The sequence below is a fragment of the Pinus tabuliformis genome, chromosome 9 (assembly GCF_031772625.1).
Source record: "Pinus tabuliformis cultivar Carrire ecotype Pingquan chromosome 9, CPIR1, whole genome shotgun sequence".
In the NCBI taxonomy this organism is placed as follows: domain Eukaryota; kingdom Viridiplantae; phylum Streptophyta; class Pinopsida; order Pinales; family Pinaceae; genus Pinus; species Pinus tabuliformis.
In genome coordinates, this window is record NC_142307.1 from 1,946,294,206 (window position 1) to 1,946,322,066 (window position 27,861).

The window sequence follows — 27,861 nt, forward strand, 5'->3', positions numbered from 1 at the left end:
TGTCAAGTTTTACATATTTAAAAGTGGTATGCACCTATAGAGAATCTATCCCTATCGACGCATGAAAGATTTGTTGAGAAATTGTAGCTCAGGATGTCTTCTTCCATGTTTTAATCTTTATCATGGAAGGGGGAGTGGGGGACACTAAAGTTGTCTCTCTAGTAAGTGAACTTTCTAGCATAAAGTGATTTTATATTATAAAAGTGACTTTTTGTACTTTATAGTATAAAAAATGACTTTTTGTAATTAATGACTTAAAAGTGCATTTAAAGAGAAAATTAAATAAAGTGTATTTAATGTGAGATTAAATGCTATCCCTAGATCTAATCTAATTTGAGCCATTGAAAAGGTGGTTAGAGAAGTTAGGGTTAGGTCATTAAGAGAAAAAGTATAAAAATGGCTTTTTAGAGAGAAAGACATCAGTGTGAGAGTTTCACACAAGGAGAGAGCGCATTCATGAGTTCATTGAATGAAGAGAGAGAGAAGAGTTGAGAGGAAGAGAAGGTTAGCAAAGAAGGGTGCAAACTTCAAGGAGGGAAGCACACATCCCAAGGCAGAACTGTACAGTAGGAGGTCGTACAACAACATTTAGACACATTTTCCAAGGAAAAATTGTACAACATTAATTGTTGTACTAGTCTGTATTTTTCAGGCACAAAAATTGAGGATTTCAGGCACAGAAAAAGAGAGGGTCATACAACATTAATTGCTGTAGCAGACTCTGTAATTTTCTGAGTTGAAATCTAAAGTGGGCATGAAAAATGAGGAGTCTAGTAGGCACAAATTTCAAGGTAAAATTTGCTTGGATAATGAGATAAGTTTGACTGTATTTTTATACTGTTGTAATTTCCTATATGCTCAAGCAGAAATAAAGATCTCTTTCTTTGGGTTTACCCTCATGGGGGTTTTGCCCTAAATTTTGTGTCTATTTTTTGTGAAGTTACATTTATGATTTCCAATTCAGTAGTTAGTAAGAGATTCATTGTGTTTACTGTTCTAAGTTCAGTTAATGAGCAACAAGAATAATTAAACTATGTATAACTTAGTGAAACAACAAATCAAGGTTGGGTTTATAAAATTTATATGGTATTAGAGCCAGTCTATGATTTTGATTTCTTCATGCCGGAACTTTGCTTATTCTTCAACTTCACCCTCCGAAGGGTCTAGATGAGTGTCAGAATCTTCCAAGCCAATATGAGTTACCATGTCTTTGTCTTGGTCCAAAATTCCTTCATGTCCTTCATGATGGTTCTTTCTTTTGCTCCTTCTTCGCAAGTGCTCTCTTGTAGCCTCTCCTTGATGACCTCCCTTGAGGATCACCTTGCCATGTTGAAATGATAACACTTGTAGATGAATTCCACTCATGACAAGCCAACATCATTCTGGAAACCACCTATTATACCTTTGATTACTCATGGAAGATGTTGACTGTGATGAGGCAACAAGCAAGGGTTTTGAGAGAAAGAATCTAAGAATTGTGTAGTTGAGGATGACCACATTATCCTCTAGGATTGCACAATGTGGAATTAGGGAAGGCTTATTAAGGTTCTACACAGTGGGGAAATCCAAGAGATAAGTTGAGTAGCTTTCTTACTGAGGAAGCACAGTACGAAGTGCTCAAGGAAGAGGAGGCAAAGATTGTGTAGTTGAGAATCACAAGGGCTGAGGGATAAGCTCACTGTCCACTGCAATTACGTAATTCGTAGTAGGAGGAAAGACATGACAAGGTACTACATAGTGAGGGGTTTCAGTCAACAAGAGGGACATGACTAGCCACTATAACTGCGCAATGCATAGTGATTGAGGGGCAGATTCCAAGAATTTCACAATTGAGGGTTTCAGTGACCTAAAGGTGACCTATTGCCCACTAGAAATGTGTAATGCATAGTAGGATCTCCACTAGATGAAGGGATTGTGTAGTTGAGCAAGTTAGAGAGACAGGGAGGCAAGTCAGGGCACTGTAACTGCACAATGTGTAATAGTTGAAGAGGAAGCTTAGAGGATTGTGTAGTTGGGCATGACAGTGACACAGGGATGGCCCCATTGTCCACCACAACTACGCAATGTGTAATCCAAGGCAGGAGGAACCATGAACTGCGCAGTTGGCAAGGCTAAGCAACTAGATTGATAGTCTAGACTCTAAGGTTGCTAAATGTGTAAGTGAAGGAGGTTGTCCTTAAGATGAGTAGAGTGCACAGGTCCAAGAGGTAAGGATTTCATCACTGATACTTAGGAGTGTGCATAGTACTCATCACTTGCCTAGAAGATTAAGTATGCTCATGAGTTGTGCAAGGTGTGAGGATAGGGATGAACTCCAAAATTGGCTAAGTGTTGGATCAATGGAACAAGGGAGAAAATAAGATGTAAAAAAGTTCCAATATAGAATCACACACATGTGTACCATAAAAAAATCCAATAGAACACCTCATACTTAAAATCCATATTCATACCTTGAAATGACAACAAAGCGACACTTATTTCCAAGTGCGACAATTTAAACATAGCTTTACGACACTTAGAATACAAGTTACGATAGTAGTGTCGATTGCAACTAGAAAGTGCGCTAAGTTGTGGGAAAGTGTCTAGAACATATTACTATGATATATATAATCAACTAATGCAAAAAAGTGCATTATAGTTTCCTCTAGTGGGGCGCTAAAGTGAAACACATGCAGGAGTGAAGATAATCAAAAGCGACACTTGCGATAGAAAGAATAAGTGGAAATGACACTTGCAAAAGCTAAAGAAAGTGGAAGCAACACATGCGAGAGCTAAATAAAGAAAAAGTGACACTTACGAAAGTGAAAACAAGAAAAAACAATAGTCGTGGAAGTGAAATCGACACTTTTGAAAGAAAAAGCGATAGTTAGGAAAACTCACAGGGATTATAGTACATGTGCAACTAAGAGTAAGAGAAATTGTCAACTAGGATTGCGCATTGACTTCTCACATGGATTGTGCAAGCATTGTCATCAGGGGTTATGCAATGTTCGAGAGTTGCACAATGCCTATCACAAAAACTGCACAATCATTGTTAGTAAGGACTTTGCAGGTACTATTTCTAGAGACCGCACAAGCATTATTCTGAAGGACTGCATAAGCATTGTTTTCAAGGGTAGACATTGGTTGCTAGGCTTGCTAGAAGGAATGCGCTTGTAAATGCATCAAAAGATAAGCATGTGTGAGCAAGTGGCTTCAATAGTTAGAATTTCAGAAGAAGAATTGAACACTTAGCAAGACATCAACCGACCATGAAGCGACTATGATCAACTTGGAATGAAAGATCATAAGATCACAAGGAGGCTCCAAAATTCAAATGTAGGCAAAATTTTAGAGGATGTTTGTTGCAATGACAACACTTGGAAACACATTAGAAGAAGTTCAATTTCCTTGTTTAGGACTAAATTTATACATAGAGTCTAATCCTCCATGAAGTATTGATTCACTATGTGAATTACCTTAGCTTCCCCATTTATCTTGGTTACAAGTGTGGTCTTTCCTATCCCCTTTCTCGACTAAAGATATTTACAAGACTTATCATATCTCAATTGTTTTGATATGGGAGAAAGATAGTATATATTTGTGAGTTTAAGATGATCGAAATTTTAATTCCATATCTAGCGTTGCTCCACTGCCAACAGGTTTGTTCAATACCTCAGCGGAGTCACTACAGTGACACAAGCATTACTTTGCTTCTAGCGAGCTTGTTTAGTACCTCATCAATGTTGCTTGTTTCACCTCTTTGTGCAAGAATACTTTCTCTTCTTTCACCCTTTATTTTATTTTCAATAATGTTCATTAGAATTTTATTGACATTTATTTCTAGGGCAGAAGAGGGATCCCGACTTATTGAAAGAAAGAGAGGTTATTCCTTCAAAGACTATTATATACCTCTGAAATTAATATTCTCGCTCTTAGTTTTCTCCTTTCCCTTCTCTACTTGATTGGATTGGCAAGAAAAACACCATTCAATTACCATACTGAGTCAAGGAATAAAGATCCTAAAATAGATATGGGCATCGTGGTTCTGTTTATAGCTTTCCATCTGAATGAATTGTATTTTCCATTCAGACATGTTTTGACTTTAAAATTTGTGTAGTCCCCCAAAAAAAGAGGAAGACATATTAGCTAAGAGTTGCTCGTCATTACAATTACCTTTTCAAAACTTTCCCACATTGTCTTTTTTAGCCCCAAAAGAGCATTTTTCATGCATGGTCATATTGAATAAAACATGAAAGAAAAGAGATGAAAAAACAAAAAAGAAAAGGACATAACATAACGTAAGAGTAAAATGAAAGCAAAGCAAGACAGAGAGTGGGAAAACAAATAAATGTAAATATTATATCTTGAAGGGGGACTGCAGGGCCATGAGGTGCAACTAGAAAAGTAAAAATGCATCTAGACCTACTTCTAACTTAACAAATTAGAAGGTCAGGACTAAGTGAAGTGAAATTTCCAATGTAGCCATTGAAGTTGCTCCTAACTTGCAAGTAGAAAGATATGAGCAATTAGAAACAATATAAAGAAATGTGCAAAATAAAAATATGACCATTAATAATTTGTATAATAGATAAAAGGTCTTTCCTAAAGGTAGGAATATGTGCCATAACAACTAACTTTAACCAATTTGTAGCCTTACCTTTTTTATCAGAACAACAATAATACAAACCTTGAAAGCTTCTTATAAATGTACCTTTGTTTGTATTCTCATTCTTAGCAAACATCATGAAAGACCGGAACTTACTATTAGCTTGCAAAGTAAGATGTTTCCAACCAATCATAGATTCGATTATGGAATTCAAAAAAGTCCTTTTGAGAGCCTTGAAATTCTTGGGAAAATGAAATTTTAATTAACACAAAATTATAAAGAGAATATTGTGAAAGAAAATTGATATGATTTTGTTCAAGAGCCTTGTCAAGATCAGAAAAGACTAAAGTGCCTCAATTGCTTGACATGTATCTAAACAGTGAGATGATAAACCATAAAGATCAATTGGTTCAACAATATAAATTGATGTAAAACAACTATCATCAAATATACTAGTGGGAAAATGATTAGTTGCATGACATATGTTAGACCTAGTGTTATGATCAGATGGACTAGTTAGGGCATAAGATTCTCCATTATATGAAAATAGAGATGGATCAATTTGAGAAGTTTCACAAATGATTTGAATAATAGAATCATCCTCGCATGTTGGGTACAAAAAATCACTACCTTGTATCCAATTACAATCTAAACCAACATCATGAAAATCAAAAGAATTAAAAATGAATACTAGTATACCAAATACATGAAACCAAACAGGATACAATGAGTCACCATGTGTTGAATCAAATTCAACCTTTCTATCAACTTGGGAAATTAATTTACCAAGATGAGAAATTTGATTCACCAAATAACTCAAGAATTCACCAACACTCGAGAGGATAGCTTGTGCTAGAATGAAAATGATTAACATCAAAATATTCACAAGAAAGAACATGAATTGATCATTCACAAAAGTATTTGACAGATACGAAGCTTTCAACCGATGATAATCTTTGTCATGATAATTCAATGGTTGGCTTCATAGCTCTGTCCATCCATGAAAGGTATACATTCCAATCCTGGATTTGACATGGGAGATTTGCATGATGATGAGTCAACCAAAGCAAGACTCTCTATCTAATTAGGACCAGATGTTGAAATTTTGGAAAATTATCTTGGAAATGATGAAAATATTTCAAGGAGTTTACACCTTGTGAAACAACGTGTAGAAAAAATTATGCGAGCAAATCTACATTTGACATGGTTTGGGAATATCATCAAGAGTGTGAGAACCTGACATAACCATCAGTGAAATTTGAAGTGCCTCGACTCCCTAACAAATCCCAGAACTTTCAAATGTTGAATAATTACATTTTGAGACTTGAGTCATATCGAAAATTGCATGTGGACAACTATTATCAGTTAAGGAAACAAGATCACTATTATTGAGATGTAAACCATTTACATCACTAGTTTGATCAGATTTTACAACTTCAACAAACATATTACTCTAAGCTAGAAGATTCTTTTGATTGCATATGTGAGGATGTGTAAATCAGAGAAGTTTCATGAGTAACCTGAGCTAGAGAATTATCCTTACGCAAGACTAGAGGTTGTAAATAATGGAATGGATGCTCAATGACTTCATTGTTTTCTTCTTCATCATGTGCAACCTTACCATCTTGTGTCAATTCAAGATCCTTCTCATTAGATTGTGAACTTGAAGAGTATAGCATATCTTCATCATGAGTTAATTCATTGCAAGCAATAGGACACAAGGGATGGCAGGTTGAAGAAGAAGTTCCTATAAGAATATCTTCTTGAGAAATAAAAATATTGGCCAATGTGCCCAGGCAATCATCACCATGTACATCAATGTAGTCATGGTCATCAGAATGATGGTTTCCCAAGGCTTGATATTGATTAAACATCTTGATTTTGTTTAACCGATTTCCAAGATCACAAGATTCTAAATCAGCCAAGAATGAAGGAACATCATCTTGACATAGGGGACTTTGAAATAGGGAAGAGAGATCAAAAGTATCTTCACCTTTCTACTCCTCTACCTATGAAATGTGACCACCTTGTATTTGATCACCATTTGGACTAGCAAATTGAAAATCAAAAGTATTTGAAGAACTAGTTGGTGGAGCAGATTGATCAAGCGGATCAAGGTACAAAGGGTCATGACATGTATATGATAGAGGATGACAGGTGTCCCTTGAAGAAACAACACTTTTAATGATGTTAGATTCAATATTTTAGTTATGTACATTAATGTGATCTAGGGGAATCAAGGGACCAGTCTTCACCTTAGGTTGCTTGTACTAATTAAGACATTCCAAGTTTTTCCATATATAATGTTGACCATGAAGATAAAATGTAGGTGGGATAAATGGATCATCAATTTGATTTTTGAATTTCCAAACTTCAATGATAACACTAGAGACTACCTTGTTTGGAAATGAAAAGGGAGGAGGACAAGAGACAAACGGGGAAGTAGGTTCCTCCTCTAAGATTGGAAGTGTCTCATGATTAATAAAATTTGGGAGAGCACAATCAACCAAGGATTCAAATTCACCATGTTTTAGAGAGATTTGAACCAAACACTGAAACTTTTCTTTAAAGAAATCCCAATCCACATCTTCTTCAAGAAACACATAACATAGGTGAATAAATCTATTAGCAAAATCCTCTATTGATTCATCAAATTTCATTCTAAGTTGATTAATCCTTTTATGAACGTCTCAGTAATCATACCTATCAAAGGATTAATGAAGCTCCTTGAAGAGTTTTTCAAATGAATGAATGGAAGTGATTGGTAAGGTATGACACCACAGCTTAACTCAACCTTCAAGTGTGAGGGTGAATAATTTACAACCAACATCTTCATAAATCACTTCATGAAAATCACAAAACTTAAGAAATTGAGATGCATGCTCAGTTATGGATATTCCACCCTTATCATCAAACTTTAATTGAGATAAGTTGTAGGTAAGTTCCATGGGGAGTGTAAGATTATTTCTATTAGAAAAGCGTCCATGGATTATGATTTGGGAATGATCCATTCCAGATGAGAGATTCAAAAACAAAATCAATGGGTACAACCTGTCACCTGGCCCTCCTTCTAGCACCACTTGTTGGGTCTCCCCAGTATGAAGTCCCAACTAGACGTCACACCATTTAGTAGGATCCTGTTGATTGGCAAAAATGTCCTTCGTCAACATTAGGGGAGACCACCGGTTGGGAACTTAAAGCAGCTCCTTTTCCGTTGAGGATGGTAGTTCCGACTAGTAATGGGTCTAGTTACCCTATCCTCTAAGACTAACCTAAAACTAATCTAATACTAATATAATATAAACTAAGTTAATCTATCCACATCATAATATGTTACATTTCCTTTATATCAATCTTTAAAGATGTAAGTTAAAGAAGTAAATCGACACAAAAGTTTGATCGATTTAAAAAGGCTGATCAAACCACAATTAAATGATTTATTTGCCTCTTTAAGAGAGGACTTGATGCAAACTAAGATGTAAATGCATAACTAATCTAAAAAAACGATCTCGAACTAGAATGGGATAACCCTCTCCTAATCTGAGAGCAAGATAACTAAAACAGGGGGAAATATTGGTTTATGAATGAATTTAGAATTAATATTCGATTATGAATTCCAAAATAGTTTGTAAACTCATAAAAGGTTAAAACAGCCATGTAAATGAATCCACTTTAATAAATAGTTATTAAGGTAAGTCCATCTACAAGTCTGAATTCATTTTAAACAAAATTCATTATAAAATTTGTATTAATTAAAAGAAATGGTGCATTTCAATTAATACACATAAAAGAAAATACACATGTAAATGAATAATAAATAGTTATTATTCACGACAAGTATAATTCAATGAATTAAGTATGATTTCGATCTCATTCTGCCTCTTGGAGATAGCTCCTGCAAGACTTCAACAACATATCACAATATGACTCAACAATAGTGTTAGAGATCAAAGAAACATACTACTTAGAATGTAGATCAAAACCAATTATAAAACTTTGACAAAAATATAAAAATTTAACATTCTGGTAATAGTACACAAGAATGAAAATTCATTAAACAGTGCCAAAATTACATTACAAATGCACAGTCTTGGAGTAGCTCAAACCCATAGTAAAACTGCTTGCAATAGTGCAAAGCAATTATAACAAAGCCAAAAACCCTCTTTCAATCTCTACAATAACTCTCTCTGTGCTAAACAATAGTGTATAAGCACAAATTAAATCATAGCAGAGACCCCCTATGGTGGATCATGACCTCCTCCTCTTTTCATCGAATTCAGGGGTATTTATACAAGATTTACAGAGCTAACAACCCCCCTTATATCTCTCAACAACCGAATCTGGAGGTTTTCTTCAACAAGCTGAAAACAAATTGTTTTAGTTGAATACAGGCCAAATTTGGGAAATCGTTACACTAGTCGAACCAATTGACTCTATTGCTGGCCGAAGGATCCATTAGTTGTTATTGGTCATGGCCTGTTATGGAGTTCGTTACAACAGTCAAGTTAATTTTGAACAGTATTTTCCACATGGCAGGGGGCCTTTAGAAGCATGGACCGAGCACGACATTATGTCCTGTTACACAAATCACAGAGGAGATCAAAGATTTATTATTAAAATAGCGAAAACATAGATTAAACTATAAAAATGCATTAAACTATACTTATGCCAAGAGACCATTTTAAATTAATTAAGTGGCTTTTACTTATACATGGCAAGAACTGAGTGGTATCGGAGGTAAGCTCATCGAAACTTTTAAAATGAGACAAAACGAAATAGTTGCGATATTGGGTCCGACATATTGAAGCCTGATAGATATGAGAGGACTTGTATTAGAGATTTGATATCGGGAGTTGAAAAGAATGATAACCGATAAGAAGTTTTGATATGGAAGTTTCAATATGGATAAGAGGGTTTTATTGGAGAATCGGAGAAGTGCCATATCGGAATATCGAAGATCGGAGGGATATGATTCTGGGAGGTTAGAGCGGCATGGATATCGAAGTATCGATGAAGAAACATATCAGAATTTTGGAGATGTGTCTCGAAAGGAAATCTCTGATATGCATTACCTCCGATATGTGGGAGCAGAAACAATGACATGGAATGTGGGTCTTTTACTCCGACAATTGATTATCATGTGTTTCATGTGTTTTATGGCCTAGCCACTTTATAATATACATTTATTGAAAAGAGCCACATTGTTTAATGATTAAGGCTTAAAGCCTATGCACACATCTTGGTCTCAGGGGCTATTTTATTCATTAATCTAATTAATTAAGATGTTTAAAACAAAAACTTATTTACATAGTTTATTAACAAACAAACTTAATCAAACTTAGGCAAATTATAAAAATAAAACAAGTGTAAATAAAAAGAAAATTAGACTTGAAATGAAGCAATTGCATTCAAAGCCTACATGCAATGCAAAAAAGGGTCACTGTGTCTATTATGATAGAATACAATGGGAGGGTTGTGTTTTCACTACAACAGAACCCCAACCAAGAAACAAGGTCGATTGCCATTATTCTTAGGAAGTGCCTTGGCTACAATTATCAACACGAGATTATACAAACAATCTTTGAAACAAGAAAGTAAGTTGACACTGTGAGGCATGCAATTGCAATGTATATGAGGTGCACCTCTAGAATAAAAGTAATAGTACTATCCTAAAAGAGGTACACAATATCATGAAAGAATTGTTGATTAACCTGTAAAGTAGTTCACAAGATAGCAACAATTATAAAAGCAAGTAACAACACACATTCAACTAGATGCATACCAAAGCCAACGAAATAATTCATTTTCATTAGTATGTGTTAACGTAAACATACATCACAAACAATGAAAGAATAGTCTCACAATCATTCACAACATATGCATGAAAGTACGTCGGCTTTGAGAGCTTCATATATTAAGTGAAAGTCCCAATATACACAATTATAATGTTGCCACACTAGCCTAACAGTGGAACATTAAGTCACTAATTACTCCTCCAAAGAAAGAATCTCTTCTCTCCTATGCCAAGCTAGAGAAGTAAAGGTGAAAAGTCCCAAGCCCATTTGCTTGATCTATGAGGGTGTATTTATAACAAATGAGGTGACTCTCCACCTCCCATGTGACTCTTGAGCTCCTACTATTTCTTTTCAAATTCCTATGTGACCTTTGAGCTTCTACATGATTTTAAAACTTTCTAGTGACTTTTCACATTCCATATGGGACCCTTAGGCTTCCACATATTTTACATTTTCTCATTTTTGGAGATCACATAATTACATTCCACAAGTGATGTGGCAAAATGCATTAACACATGTGACTTTGTAATGACACTTTGAGAAGTCATGACTTGGTGACAATGACATAAGACATTTCATTAATGCCAAGCTCTTCTCCTTGCTACTACAATTTTGATTTCTTCATGATATAACTTTTCTTGTTTTTCATCTTCACCCTTCGAAGGGTCAAGATGAGTGTCAAAATATTCCAAGGAAGTATGAGTTACCATGTCTTTGTCTTGGTCCAAGACTCTTTCATAGCCTCTCCTTGATGACCTCCCTTGAGGATAAACTTTTCACGTTGAAATGATAACACCTACAAATGATGTCCACTCATGACAAGCCAACATCAGTTCGGAAACCACCTATTGTACCTTTTCTTTTTCATGGAAGAAGTTGACTGTGACGATGAAACATGCACTACAAGAAAAAAGGACATGGTGAGGGGCAAAAAATGTCACCATAAGCTCATTGGTAACAACATTAGTCATAAAAAACTGCACGTCACCAAAGGTGGCGTTGCCAAAAGTAAAAGTGTTGTAGTGACATACAAAGTTCATCACCAATAATGATTTATAATGACAGATAGCGACCGTCACCATTTTATATGAGCAATGGTGACGGACCATGGCCTCCGTCACCAAAAACTGAATGTCACCAAAGGTGGCGTCGCCAAAAGTATAGGTGTTGTAGTGACATTCAAAGTTCGTCACCAATAATGATTTATAATGACAGGTAGCGACCGTCACCATTACATATGAGCAATGGTGACGGACCATAGCCTCGGTCACCAAAAACTGAACATCACCAAAGGTGGCACTACTAAAAGTATAAGTGTTATGGTGACATTCAAGGTCCATCACGAATATTGATTATAATGACGGATAGTGATCGTTACCATTTCATATGAACAACAATGATTTATTATGATGGATCTTTAATGGTTGTCATTATTGGTGCATATATATGGTTACGTTCGTTGACTGTCACCAAAAGCCGCATTGCCAAAAGTATAGGTGTTGTGGTGACATTCAAGATATGTCACGAATAATGACTATAATGACGGACAACGATCGTCACCATTTCATATCAACAACAATGATTTATGGTTACGGACCTTTGAGAGTCGTCACTATTGATGCGTATATATGGTGGCGTTCGTTGACCGTCACCATTTCATATTTTTGGTGAGGGTCGAAAAATGTCACCAAAGCTCATTTGTGATGGTTAAAAGGGCCTCCATCACCAAAAATTGATTGTTGCCATTCCATATGGATGTCAGGGCACGATGGAATCAAACCACCAACTTCGTGCTTGTAAAGTAGGTGCTCTTCCATTGAGCTAGCACTCTTTAAAGAATTATACTTCTAAAAATTAGACCTTGAAACTTCATAAATTTTAAATTCTACAACTTTCAATAAATTAAAGTCCCGACAATATTTTACTAATCAAGCAAAGCAATATTGAAGCTGCAGGTCCCTACCTAATGGTTATTGAAGTTATGAAAAGTGGGTGGAGGGAAAAATAGTTATGTATAAGAGAATTAATATGTTCAGTTGAATACTTAATTCGAAGTGAAACTCTGAAGACATTTATAACTTATAAATGACCTATAACTAGCAAAAGCACCAAATATTGCAAAGGAAATGTCATAAGTGGATAGCATATGGAAGAAGAGGAGACAGGGACTTGGAACCCTTGTACATCTCGGCATGCCTTAGCACTTGGCACATCTTAGCTTGTTTGACATGTCTTCGTACTATTTGGCACATGTTAGCATGCCCTAGCATTCCCTAACACACCTTGGCAGTCATGACCTCACAACTAGCATTATATTCTTCCATGACTTGGGAACCCTACATTCACTAGAACACCTTGGTACTCCCACGTTGTCATGCCCTCTATTATCCTCCACAATGTCCCAGGTTGATGAGGAGATTGACGGAGGTAACCACAGACCAAGCTTTTAGTTTGGTAGCTAGCCCTACCAAACCAGAGAGGGTTCTCCCTATGAAATCATAGCCAAGAGATGACTGGAATGTAAGGGATTTTAGGCTAGATAGCTAGGCTTCGGTGGGTTTTTGGAAAATTTGTAGACTTGGAACTTTGTCCACCAATGTCTTGTCTGGCAGGGAATTTGTAAAGGAGGCAGGGACTTGGAACTCTGTCTAGGATAAAGCACCTAACATGCATGATAGAAGCTCCTTAGAATAGAGTACCTCCTACCTAAAAGAGTGTCCCCTGCTCAAAATATAGAACCCTTCTCTACTGTGCACTTTTCTTAAAGATAAATCTGTGCATAAAATAGTACTAAGAAAAACACCTAAATTAAGAAAAGTGAGCATCTAAGTCAAACTATAAAATTATACTAAATATGGCTCTATATAAGTTTGGGAAACACTAGACAAGCATGCTTGCATACAACAACCATAAGATGCCTAAAATTGATGCGCTTCTTTCGCTGTTGCTATACCCTCACAACAAAACTGGAATCTGTAGCATGTACCCCAAGGCTGTATGCATATGCTGAAGATGTAGATTGAAAGGATCTGTTGAGATGAAGTACTATTGAAGGAGAAACACCTTCAAAACAACATATAAAGTCTACTGTGAATTCAACCCATTTGCACACAGACCAAGGCTATTACTAGGTACACTTCTCTGCTAAATGGAAACTGCAATGTATTGTAGTGTTGTTGAAGAAAAAAAACCTTTAGTGCAACATGGATAAAACTCTAACAAATATTTTCATTGTGGCCTCGGTTGTAGATGATCTCATCAATATAGGTAACAACTTTGATAATTGAAAAACCAAAAGGTGAATTACATAGATCATTTGAAATGACAGATTTGGGCATACTTTATTATTGTTTAGGAGTGTTAGTATAGAAAATGCAAGGTAGCCTATTGCATCTTTATTTTACAAGCCAAGGATGCGAAGAAATACATAAAATATTAAATAGCATGGTATTAGTCTATTGCGGGTTCTTTTGAAATGAGAATAGAATTCTCCTTGTGCGGGTTCTAATCTAGCGGGTATAACTTTAAATAAGAAACTGATAGTTATGGTGTTGGAATTGTCTCACAATTCATGAAAAGTCCCAAATTTGTTCTCTAGAAAGAAGCAGAGCGAGTCGTCAGGTTTATGGAAGGGAACACCCTATTTGCAGGAACATAACTTGAAATTAGTCGGGCATATTATTTCTCGTCTTCTTGTAGATGTGTGCTTTGAAAAGATAACCACATCCAAAGACTCAACAACAACTCTGGTAAAGTTTATAGATGTGAAGCACTTCTGAGAAAACCCATTGCTTAATGAAAATTGAGCGAGGAATATGTCGAAGGATTCAATCTGCACTCAGCCATGAAAAGGAAGTTGGGGTATCCAACATCTTGCCAACAAACTGACTCCAACCATAATGTGAAAGGCAGGTTAACTGCGAAACCTCTTTCCCACTTTATAGTATTGTTTCCTCTTGAATTCCAACAGGTATCTAGTTGCTTAGATCCACACAACTTGTGCCATGTAAACTCTGCATGATACAATTGTGACGTGCAAGCTTGACACACGCTCTAGTTTCCCTCTAAAAGAGGGTAAGTCAAAATATTATGACAAGATTAACTATAATTTGATCTTACACTATTGAGGTATTGCATGGAATAACAATATACTATCAATGCACTAATGAAGAACCTCGGATAAAGCACCTAACTTGCATGGCAAAAGCTTCTAAGAATAGAGTACCTCCTACCTAGAAGTGTGTCCCCTGCTCAAAATATAGAACCCTTCTCTACTGTGCACTTTTCTTAAAGATAAATCTGTGCATAAAACAAAATAAAGAAAAAAATCTAAATTAAGAAAAGTGAGCATCCAAGTCAAACTATAAAAGCATACTAAAGATGTCTCTATCTAAGTTTGGGAAACACTAAACAAGCATGGTTGCATACAACAACCACAAGATGCCTAAAATCGATTCACTTCTTTCATCGCTGGTACACCCTCATAGGAAAACTATAATCTACAACATGTATCCCAAGGTTGCATGCATCTACTGAAGGTGCAGACCAAAAGGATCTACTAAGATGAAGTACTATTGAAGGAGAAACACCTTCAAAACAATAAATAGAGTCTAATGTGCATTCAACCCATTTGCACACATGCTAAGGTTGCTACTCGGTACACTTCTCCCCTAAATGGAAAATGCAGAGTATTGTTGCTCTACTGAAGGAGAAACACCTTCAGAGCAACACGGATAAAACTCCAACATATATTATCATTGCGGTATCGGTTGTAGAAGATCTCATCAATATAGGTAACAACTTCGATAATTGAAAAACCAAAAGATGAGCTACATAGATCATTTGAAATGATAGATTTGGGCATGCTTTATTATTTTTTAGGAGTGTTAGTATAGAAAATGCAAGGTAGCCTGTTGCATCTTTATGTCACAGACCAAGGATGTGAGTAAATACAGAAAATATTAAATAGCATGGTACAAGTCGATTGCAGGTTCTTTCAAAACAAGAATGGAGTTCTCCTTGTGTAGATTATAATATAGTGGGTATAGATTTAAACAAGAAATTTATAGTTATGGGGTTGGAATTGTCTCAGGATTCATGGCAAGTCCCAAAGTTGTTCACTAGAAAGAAGTAGAGCGAGTCGTCAAGTTTATGAATGGGAACACCATGTTCGCAAGGAGATAACTTCAAATTAGTTGGGCATATTATTTCTCGTCTTCTTGTATGTGTGTGCTTTGTGTTAGCACTTGAGATTTCACCTCAGGCTGAGAAAGGTAAACCTCAAGGCAACATCAAACCATTCAGCCCCGTAGCTAGCCCTACGGGGCAGGAGAAGGCTCTCTCCGGTCAATCTCGGTAGATCTTCAATTGATGAGATGACCAAACGGGTAACACTGATATTAGGCTAGTAAACTGATTAAAAAGGTTGATTTGGGGTTTTTAATTAAATAACGGGGTTTTTCTAGGCTGCATGGGCAAAATCACAGCTTGAAACAGAGAAATATAATGAACAACACAGGTTGATGACTGAGGCAAGGTAGGCAAGAAATTTAACATCAAATTGAGACTAAATGGGATGGCAAGACTGGTGAGGAGCTGACAAGGGCAAACAATAACTTTGAATCCTTGTCAAACAGAAGAAAACATTGAACATGAACAAACTTATAGGCAGAGCATATAATACTATGAATTCTACCTAAACACTTCATTTGTTCACTCAGAAATGATCATGAAGTGAAATGAAACATAACAGATTACATATGAAACAAGAGAAAAACTAATGCTAAATCATCATGCCACAGGGATCTCAGAAATCAGAGCTGTGAAATTTCATTAAAAACTCTGTCAAAGACTGTACAATGGAGCTCACTTCTTCTCCAGCGCTCAGCACTCAGAACTCTCCTTTCTCTGACTCCTTTTTTTTAACAAATGAATTTTTAATACAATAAATAAACTATTTTAGAAAAAAGAACAGATCGACCCCCAAAAACAGGGGCGCTGTTTAAACTGACATTACAGAAATTATGAAAGGGCGTTTCAACTACTCTAAACAGGATACATCATTTCTCTAAATCTTATGATAATTGGCCAATTAAGAGATAAATCTGGAGCAAAAATCCCATGAAATCATGATTGAGGATCGAAATAGGCGAATTCGTTTCTTTTGAAATCTTTGGAGCGCTGATTAACTGAGGTTATAGATAAGAAAACGAATCTTATGCATCTGGTAACAGGTGTCTTCAGGTGACTGAAGTGAAGAGCAGGTGTCAAAGTCGTGCGCCATATTTTCTTTAGTTGACAACGGATTAAAACTAATGCCAGCAAGCTCTATTTGACACATAAGGACCTTATTTCATCTACACGTTGCGTCTTTCTTTACCCACCCCATTGGGCTACAGGCGGTGATGAAGATTTTGTTGGCGGGGTCGCTTGCGATTGTTTAATGCGCGTCCTTTGACTTTGGACTTACGCTTTTGCAGAACCGCTCTCCAAATATCAAAGATGCTGCTGGTCATATCTTTTCGACCAACAACCTGAGAACCAATATCTACCACATTTAGAAATTCTTTCTTTTTGTTAAGAAACTGAAGAGTGTTAAAACATGCTCGTATATCACATTCAGTAAATTCAGCCAGTGTAGTAAGCCCCGAAGCAAGACGAAGACGTTCTTCTTCTTTTACTCTCTGTAACATCACATCAAGAAACTCAAGCTTAGCATTCAACCTCTGTCTCCAAACCGAGTTCCTCTTTATTGTTTTGAGCTGCTCATTCAAAAGGTAGCGACGTTGTTCGCCACTTATCTTCTCTTCGATTGCTTTCGCAATAGATTCCTGTATCTTGCTAATGTCCATCTCTTTCTTCACTAATTCCAATGTCAGTTTCAAACGTTTGTACACATCCAGTTCTTCAAGAACTCGCTGACAAAGTAGTTTGTTTGCTCCAGATATAGCAGCACCAAAATCAGCCAATCGGGGAAAGTTGAAGTCACCAACATGCTAAGTTTACGTCTGCACGTGATCCCTCTATAATGAACTCGTCTGTTGATGCTTCTTCAATTCTTGTTTCTTAACCAAACCAGCCTTTTCCAAGTTAATAAGTGTCGCCATGTGCTCAAAGCCATAGCTATGAAGCAGCTCTCTCCTCAAATAATCAAAGTGCTTTTTCGGCAAGCCACCATTGGTGATAGAAAAGAGAACAAGCAAACGCAAGACACTCAGAAACAGCTCCTGCTTATGAATCATTTCTTCAATATACTCAAAACATATATCATAACTCTGACCCTCCACAAGTGCCTGTTCAATAGAAAGTCGGCCTAAAAAAAGTTGGTTTTGTAGTAAAATTTCGACAGATATTGAGCCAGATTTGTGTGTCTTGTCATTTCTGGGAGAGAATTCAACTTCTTCACAAAATCCTTTAACTCTGATACTGTTGGATTAGTAGTTGTAACTTCTGTATAATCCTGCTTCATGGTTGTTGCTTTTTGACGCAAAACCTGCCCAACAACTCTAAAATTGAGATCACGAATCTCTCTATATAATTTATCACTGGAATTCGTGCTGGGCACCCATGACTGATGCATCCAACTCTACTGCACCATTATTGATATGTAAGAACTCATCTAGAAGGCCTTCATAAGTCAACTGGGAACACATTGGAGTAACCATGTCCACATGTCGATCAAGTAAAATCAGTGTATCGATCTCTGGCATCCCTGTATTGGCTGAGACTAGCCGCCTTGCCTTTTGCTCTCACATTTGGTATAACACCAAAGGTAGACTGAAGTTTGTGAATAGCTTTTGAGACATGCCAAAGGGAACTTGTGTCGCCATCAACTTGACACTCTTTGTATGCCAACTCCAGTTTAAATGACAGGACATCTTCATCAAATGGTGACATAGTCACCACTTCATGAACCTTTTCCACCTCTAAAACCTTCTCACAAACAATAGTGTGGCGTGGAACAAAGATCACACTATATTATCTTTGAAGATTTTGCTTAGTAACGTGCTGAATATGTGACGAAATCATCTTCATAAAATTAACTTGAGGCCGAACAAGGTACATTATACTTTTACAATCAGTCTGAATAGGATCAGCCGAAAGATGGCGCAAACACAACTTTGGCAACATCGCCCTTTTGCTCAAATAATTCATCCAAATTCATCTTTGGAACATTTGCTCGAACCACATCAAACACATAAGCTTGAACTTGTTCTTGAGGATTTTGCAGCTCATAAAATGCATTGTCAGCATTCTGTTTCACAACACGATACTGGATGAAGCAAAATAATTGCACAAAGACATTGTCCTGAAATTTATCTGAAACCATATGAAGATAAAACTTGACCAAATTCGTCAACAGTAAAGTCTGATGTATGCTTTGTTTTCTTTGTGCTTTTACAGAGGTAGGAGCTTGAAGACGCTGCCAGTTGAAGAGCTGAAGAACAAATTACATAATCTAAAGCAACACATTAAATGATTTCTTCTTCAAAACAGGGTTTTGAAGAAGAATCAATCTCTGACATGAGACGGAGTCTAACATCGGCTCCACTTGGGATGGCAACCGCCGCTCCGTGGAGGTGCCAAGAACCGCAGAACTTTGGGAGAGCAGACAGTGCCTCCACCCATTGGGCAATGGAGTCATCATCAACACAACTCTTGACTTATTTTCAAACTGAAACTGAACTCAAACAATCTTCAAGCAAACTAAAACCAGATGCTGCCCTTATGGCTGCTTATTTATTTACATAGCTACCCTAATCTGCTGTACAAACACTAAATCAGGTTATACTAAAATGCCAAATTAACCACTCGAGTAAACCTGAGAATGATGCCGGTTGAGAAAGCTTCCACCAGGTCATAGATGCAATTGCTGGCAGCCCTTCATGCAAGTAATGACCCTGGTCACAGAAAAGACAGCCTGATCTGTCAATCGAACTAAAAAATGTGTCCATGTATGCCGCAATAGGATCACGGAAGCCGGACTCTGTTGGCTGCCCCAACTCTGCAATGCATACTTCCAGCTGCATACTGTCAGTGTAAACATCTATAGGCAAGTCTGTTATTGCTTGTTGTGATGGAGGAAGGATTTCCAAGAACTTTTTAGGGTCTTGGAAATCATATGACTGAATCTGCTCATCGAGACACTGAATCTCCTTTTCGATTCTTTCAACAATTAACTCACAGGCACCAGTTTTAAACCAAGGGAACTTTGGAGATTTCAACAAACGAAGACAGATACTGAAAAACTCTTCATTAATTTCAATATCCACTAACCATTCTCTAAATTCGTTTAGAGCTTCACACAGAGCAGGGTTTGCCACATACCCTTCCATTGCATGAATAGATCAGCAAGCGTTAGAATGTCTAGATCGAGTTGGAGTCGCCGGGTGAATGGTTCAGCCTGCATATGTATCTGACTGCTGTCCACCATCAGCATCAGATCTGGACTTGATACATGTACTGGGGTGAAATGCAAATGAAGTGCTGTGTTCACAAGCTCACGGAGATTGACTAAAGCAGCGTTTATCTACTTCCGCTTATGCAAAGCAAAAGCGTTTCGAAGGCTACCTGGCGTAACTTCAGGCTCCGTCTAAGACTTATGAAACAAACACATCAATCAACAGACAAGTTTGTTCTCCCCATGACCTTGACAACAACATGCCAAACCGCGGAGGAATATCCGCCACCACCACATCCATCAAAACATTCTTCGCTGGAATTTGATCTAGACTCACCACTAAGTCTTTGATCAAACCAATACATCTTACCCGGCTGGAATCAAATGAATACAGATCATGATACTTTCTAGTGATGTCAAGTCCCAGCTTCTCCATGATTGTTTTTGGCATCAAATTATGTGAAGCTCCCGAGTCAAACATGGCATTGTGCAACACAAACTCATGCAAACGCAAACTGATATAAAATGGAGGAATATCACTCTCGGGAGACTCACCATTCAAAGCTGGCCCAAAGATTAACTCCGGCTGATCATCTTGTACATTCACCATGTCTAGCATTGGGTCAACATTCAGCAATTTAGAAATTTGACCTCGGTAAGTGGCATTCTTCATGACCTCCGTTAAAGGAATAGATATCTTCAACTTTGCAATCTCATTCTCCAAACTGAAAACTGGAAACTTCTCACCTTCCTTTGCCGGATTATCTCTTTTCTCAGCTTTATCCTTTGGTGCATTTGATGGCTGGTCAATTTTAGCTGCCGATGATGTTTGAGTTGATGATGGACCGGCTATATCTTTACCTTTTGAAGAAACCGAATCATTCTTTGCTGCAATGTCTTTCTTTTTCTGCACGGGATTTATAGGAATAGCCCGGCTTCTCAATTGCCTTTGCTGTCCTTGCTGAGCTGATAATGCATTCAAGTACCCTCTTTGATATTCTTCAGATTCTTCTTCAAGTATCATATCATTTGACAAAATATAATGCTCATCTTGGGGAAAAACAGAATTACTCACCAACTCATCTTCTTCCGTGATATATGTAGGCATATCATCAGGGGTGAAGAAATGATTTTCCTCGCCAACATTATCACCCTCATCTTCAGACTCTTGACTAACAAAATTCTGCTGAAAAGGTGGTTTCATTTGCTGCTGAACTGCCATGTCTTGTGCCTTTGTTTCATGCTGCTTGATTCTATATTGTTGCTGCGGTTGACCTCTGAAATTGGGATTACGAATCTGAGGCTCCGGCTTATCAATAGTCATCTTTTCAAGTGCCCTCTTTATCTGCTCTAGAAGCTGATTTGATGTGGATGCTTCCTCTTTGATTGTAACTCGCTTTTCCGCCTTCATCCTTGCTCTTTTGTCATTCAAATTTGCCTCAACGCTGACAACAATTTTCTGCATCTCTTCCAATGTAGGTGGATCTCTGTCTCTCAATGAATAAGCCATCTCCGGATCAAAACCATCCGGGAACTTGAGAAGTGCTGATTTTCTAGATGGCCTCAAATCATCGGGAATAGCATTATAAACTGTATTGAATCTGATTATATAATCTTGAACAGACTCACCCGAATTACGCTTGAGGTTGTTGTATTCGGCATTGATTTGAAGCGGATCCTTTCTGATTTCCCACCGATCTAAGAATTGATTTCCCACGGGTCTTTGTCATCGTAGCTCCGTTTTGCAAAAACTCAACATTTTTGGATTTGTCATGCAAAGTTACACATGCCTATGGATGAACTTGAGTTTTCATGGAGTTTTGGGCCTCCAAAATGTCAAAATACAGCCAAATTTTGACTTTCTGCCCCTTTTTTGAGCTGCAGAAGTAGTCTTGGGAGAATTGACTTTTGACTGGGCAAATGACCTCCAAATCCAAAAATTCCGGTTGGGTTGGAAAGTAGACTCAGAGACCTTTCCAACGAGCTATCCTGCACCTCATTCTGACACCGGGAAGGCCTCCAAACAGGGCTCCAAAGTGCGCGACCCGTTGAGGAAGATGTGCGCGACCCGTTGAGGGAACTTTGCCAGATTTGACCAGTTCAGCTCAGAAATTGCAGTTTAGCTCCAGTTTGACTTTCTGAGGTCGATGGTGGTCCTCTTGACTGTAGTTATGACACTTTTTGGATACTTTTACTCTTGTTTAACTCTTCTAGAAGTTTCTCTCATGTAAAGGGTAAAAATTGACTGTATGAACTGGTTTCCAAGTTTATAGAGGCAAGTTGTTTTGACTGCCTATTTTGTAGTGCTTAGTTTAGAAGTTGTTCAAACAGCTCCTAGGATAGTGAGCTCGACCCATGGAGGCAGGGAAAGAGGTTAGATCATCTATATTATGTACTTTCTTGCTCATTTTCATGGTTGGACTCTTGAGGGAGAAGCTATCACTGTATTATTTCACTTGTATCTCTGCAATTTTTGGCTAAGGAAGACCAGGGTTTTGCAGTCATCTTTGGGATTCTTGTGGACTCATGTGTTGATGGTGTGTTTCTTCATGTTCTTGTAAGCTTTGTTATGTGATTCATTTCCTTTCTTTACTGCTGCACATTAAACAAATGAAGTGTTAAAGTATGAATTCATGCTAGCCATGCTCTGCTTTTAAATTTGCTTAATTTCAATGTTTTCTTCTGTCTAAAGAGAATTCAAATTCATTGTTTGCTCTCTTTAGCCTTCTTATCTTTCTTTCTAATCACCCACTTCAGCTAAGGACATCAATACAGGCTCCTACCTCGCCCCAAAGCCCCCCTGCAAAAACTGTGTTCAATCCCCGCACCCTAAATTGCAGCTCCTCAATTTGCCACCAAAAACCCCAAAAACCCCCAAAATCAACCTTTATAACCAGTTTACTAGCCTAATATCAGTGTTACATTGTTGGTCATCTCATCCTATTGAAAATCTATCGAGATTGACCGGAGAGAGCCTTCTCCTGCCCCGTAGGGCTAGCTACGAGGCTGAATGGTTTGATGTAGCTTTGAGGTTTGCCTTTTCAGCCTGAGGTGAAATTTCAAGTGCTAACACTTTGAAAAGCTAACCATCTCCAAAGACTCAAGAACAACTCTGGTAAAGTTTATAGGTGTGAAGCACTTCTGAGAAAACCCACCACTTAATGAAAATTGAGCGAGGAATATGTCGAAGGATTCAATTTTGCACTCAGTCGTAAAAAGGAAGTTGGGGTATCCAACATCTTGCCAACAAACATACTCCAACCATAATGTGAAAGCCAAGTTAACTGTGAAACCTCTTTCCCATTTTGTAGTATTGTTGCCTATTGAATTCCAACATGTATCTTGTTGCTTAGATCCACAAAACTTGTCCCAGGTAAAATCTGCATGATACAATTGTGACGTGCAAGCTTGACACACACTCTAGTTTCCCTCTAAAAGAGGGTAAGTCAAAATATTATGACAGGCTTAACTATAATTTGATCATACATTGTTGAGGTATTGTATGGAATAAACAATATACTATCAATGCACTAATGAAGAACTCAAAATAAACGAATTTCTTGTTGCTACAATAGCGCCACTCTTGGGATTCTCCAAGGAGCAACTAATTTATACACATTTGGAATCTTTACTTGGTCTATAGAAAGATTAAGCAATGGTAATGATCACTCTTTTCCCTCCCATGGAAGGTTTATACAGAGTCAACAATAAATTGATTTAAAAGTGAGGTATATGCCTGACAAATAGGAGTCCGACTTTGCAACTCTAATTTAGTGGCAAGGAAATATTCAACTGTAAATGTCTGATCTCCTACAGTGTAAATTTCTAGATAAACGGCTAGCCTAAATCTATCCATTATCCTATCCCGAAAAACCATGTATCTCTGGACTCTGGTTGTGTGTGAGAGATGGGAGATCACATAAATAATCCATTATCAAAAGAAAAAAATAAAGCACAACATTCTATGGAGATTTTGTTTTAAATTTTATTACATACCTTAGAAAGTTTGAAAGGACAGAGCTAAAGCTTGCCTCTCCTTCCACACTTCATTAAATATGCCCCTTTTCCAATGTAGATGTGGCCTACAGAATCACAAGCAACAAATAGAATATGAAAAGTATGTTTAATGAATTAAAGTAGCTTTGTTATACCTCAAGCAAATGGACTCTGAGAAATTGGATTCATTCTCTACAAAAGATGATATAGCAAGATCTAATCACATTTTTAACTGAAACAAAGGTAAATTGGATTCATGCTTTGCAATAGATGATATAATGGGATCTAATGACATTTTCAACTCAAACAAAGGTAAGTTGAGTAAGCTCAAACTCCAAAATGATGGCATCCAACTTCTGAGCGGAAGTTACTTGATATATCTAGCTAGAGGCTATAACATAAAAATATTTGTTATATGAGAAGATAAAAAAACGAAAAGAATGTGAAATTTCGACCATCAACTATAAGTTCCTTTCAAGGACTAGATCAAACCATAACATTGTTATCAAGATAATCAACTCACCCATGCTAGTATTCTAGTAGTTTCATGATAAAACTCAAACTCAATAAACTTCAAACAACATAAATTAACCAACGATATGTCTAAGGTTGGTTACCTAAGGATTATATCATACTAAATTTAGGGTAGCTTTAGTGGAACCATTGTCGACCTGTTGAGGCTTTTGAATGTTTTGAGGGTGGTATCTACTAATTTTAGTCATCCAAACTCAATGACCTATAAAAATGACTAGATCTCTGTAACTTTTAAGATATATTGAACAACAGAATTGGGAAAGAAAAAAATACAAAATAAATAAATCTAAATGATAATGTTGGTGCAGACAAGAGTGGGAGTTTTTATTGGGTAGCCAGACACTGATGTTTTTGTTTGATTATTTGAAAAATTTCTAGCTAGTCATAAGGATAATTATGAGATTATGTTTTTTCAACAAAATTTAAGTGAGGTAAGTGATAATCATGAGATTTTTTTTTGAATGATCCTATTTTTAAGGCTTTTAAGTAAAATATTTATTATTTCAGGGTTTTAAGCTAATTGATATTTTCATTTTCCCAATGTCTATGCATGAAAGAAAGGAATCTTGTTTACAATGTGGATCAAATTTTGATATTTAGTTAGTCTCTGTCTGCTTGATAAAGTTCCATAACCTTTTGGGAACACAATTCTTCAACTTTTGTCACAAACATGAGTCCTAGTAGATCCGAGTCTAGAATATTTGAATCCATTTCCAATATTTCCTTGCAAATTGAATATAATTATGGATTTGCATGTTGTGTATCTTCCTAGGAGATATAGAGACTAACCAATTGCCTGAAGAAATGTTTGAGCTAAGACCATTTCAGTGTGCACCCTATGTATCAAGACAACTAAGAAATACATTCTACCACACAACATTATAATTGGAGGAATCAAGAGAGATTTAACACCTAATTCTAGCAGATAAATGAACATGAATACACAACATGTGGCATCATAAACACAATCTCTTTATTTATTAGCTCCTCCTCTAATATTTAATGTAGCACACAGGTCCAAACCATGGTTTCCAGCCAATGATTAATGCCACATGCATACTAAGGCTCCTCTGAGCACATTATCTCTCTGTCTCTGTTACATAGAGGCAGGCTTGTCCCCTTATACACAGAGATTACAATCATTATATCCTAAATTTCTTGAAAGAAATACATCTAAACCCCCAAATACCAACACTGCCACATTTTTTGGGTGTTAGATACCCACTACACAGTGCATAGGAATCTTGCTTCATGGTCTTACTGTAATTTCTCTTCTTGTGATTTGGCTCCAAAATCCATCCCTAGCTCCTCATGATTAACAGACCCAACAACTCCCATAAATGGGTCAATAAGTTAGAGGTGTGTCATGCTCTACTGCCCCTGCATCGAGCACAAATCTATATAGACCTGTGTCTGAGATGCACTTCCCAGTTTGTGAAGCTAGAAGTTGCATATCTCCTATTTCTATATTTCAGAACTCAGTCAATTGTGTGCATTTGATGGATCCTCAACCTTAGGAACCCCTAGGTCAATATCATACTTGAATCTAGATAGGTGTGTGCAAATGTCATATTCATGCAGTCAATGCATTGTCTATATTTAACGTCCCATCACCTGGACATACAAACACTACAATGCCCACCCATGTCCAAGATATTAGCATGGACCTCAACTCTTTCTCAGTGCAACTAAGGTGGATGTGATCCAATTTCCATCTCTCCAAAAGTACATAGTAAGCATTACATCAAATAAGATTTACCACTATCCTTGAAAGGAAAGACTACTAGGGACGTTGTGGCATAAAAATATATATGTAAAAAGGTTGGAGCTTCAACAAAAAGGATCCAGCTCGATTTCACAACTTCAGCAAAAGAAGATGTGGCAGGCTTGATTTCATAACTTCTGGAGGTTGAATTGCACTAGATGATTTAGATAGCTCACACGTTAGTCCAAGAGATGGGAAAAAAAATACTACACAATGTGCCTTAATTCTATTTCATTCAACTGAATGTATAGGGTCCAACTGACCTCCAACTAGAAGAAAGATTCAGAAAGCCTGCCATAGGTCACAACTTGAGTAGAAGTGCCTTGGAACTTTGATGTATGTGGTGCTAAGTCTCATGATCAGGGTGGTGTTGATATGCAAGGTTGGGTTTTTAGCCTTAGGATATTAGGAATTTCCAGAAGTCACAACAACTTGGCTTCTAGAACCTCCAACAAACCCATCCTAAGGTTGCATGCTATTTTTAGTATTTCAGGTACTCCCCTATGCTAAGCACCCTGAAGTCCTCTGTGATGTTCCCTAAAAATTTTGGGGTGTCTCTACACGTCCCTCAGATGGATCCCTGCATTCCTATATCCCCATGTCCTGGAAACTTGGCAAAACATTGGAGTAATAATTCCTCCATCAAACAACCATAGGAGACCACCATGACGCATGTCCCTCACTCGTAAAGTGGCATTTTTTTTGAATTGAAGTCAATTCCTTGTTTTCTTAACTTTCTTGTTTTCTTAACTTCCTTGTTTTCTTCTTACCATGAACTCTAGGCATGTTTGGTATATCCCTCTCATAAGAATTTTTGTGGTGATTTGTACTCCAATTAACCTGTTACATTACAATCATTGTTGTAAAGAATCAAGTGCTTAGAAAACATGGCACTTCAACTTGTAATACCAATTTATTTTCATGTCTCTTACATGCACAAAGTAACACAAGATAGACATGAGCATATGCACAAACAAGAGAGAAGGGGTACTAAAATACACTTCAAAACATCATAGGAGGATTATACGAGATGCCATGTACAAAAATAAAACAATCTTTTTAAAAACATTGCATATGCCTAATCAATGAATGAATTGAATTGATTTACAATGAGCAGTGAAGCTCAATAAATAATACAACTGTATTTATAGAACCAACAAGTTTCTACTAAGAAAATAGAAACAAGTAGTTTCTAATAAGATTCTGCTAATTAAGATCAAAGATGAGCATTAAACACTAAAATAGCATTATTCTAATACTCTCCCTTAATGCTCAATCTATTTACAACACCTATAGACCCTCTGAATTTTACAAACTTATCAGGACCAAGAGGCTTGGTGAAGACGTCTACTGGCTGCTTAGTTGTGGGAACATACAACAATTGAATGGATCTGTCTTCAACAAGCTGTCGAATGTAGTGACAATGGGTTTCCACATGCTTTGTTCGTTCATGGAAGACTGGATTCTTGGCGAGTTTGAGCACTCCCTGATTATCACAGAACAAGGGAGTAGGACCTGTGTGGGAAACATGCATATCCGCAAGGATACGTTGAAGCCAAACTGCCTCATAAGAGGCCTTAACTGCTCCCCAATACTCTGCTTCTGTTGAGGAGAGAGCCACTGCCTGCTGCTTCTTAGTTCTTACTAGTCCATGTGACAGCGCCGGATCCTAGACTAAACACATACCCAGCTGTAGATTTACGGTCATCAACTGAACCAACCTAGTTTGAATCTGTGTAACCACTGAGTGTAGGATCTGAACTCCAAGTGTACAAAATTCCAT

The 27,861-nt window shown here is 37.1% G+C and overlaps 1 pseudogene; it reads right to left on the bottom strand.

Moving 5' to 3' along the window:
• Positions 1-17,405: 17,405 nt before the first annotated feature.
• On the bottom strand, positions 17,406-18,513 carry LOC149156760 (vacuolar protein-sorting-associated protein 33 homolog pseudogene; annotated as a pseudogene).
• Between the last annotated feature and the right edge of the window lie 9,348 nt (positions 18,514-27,861).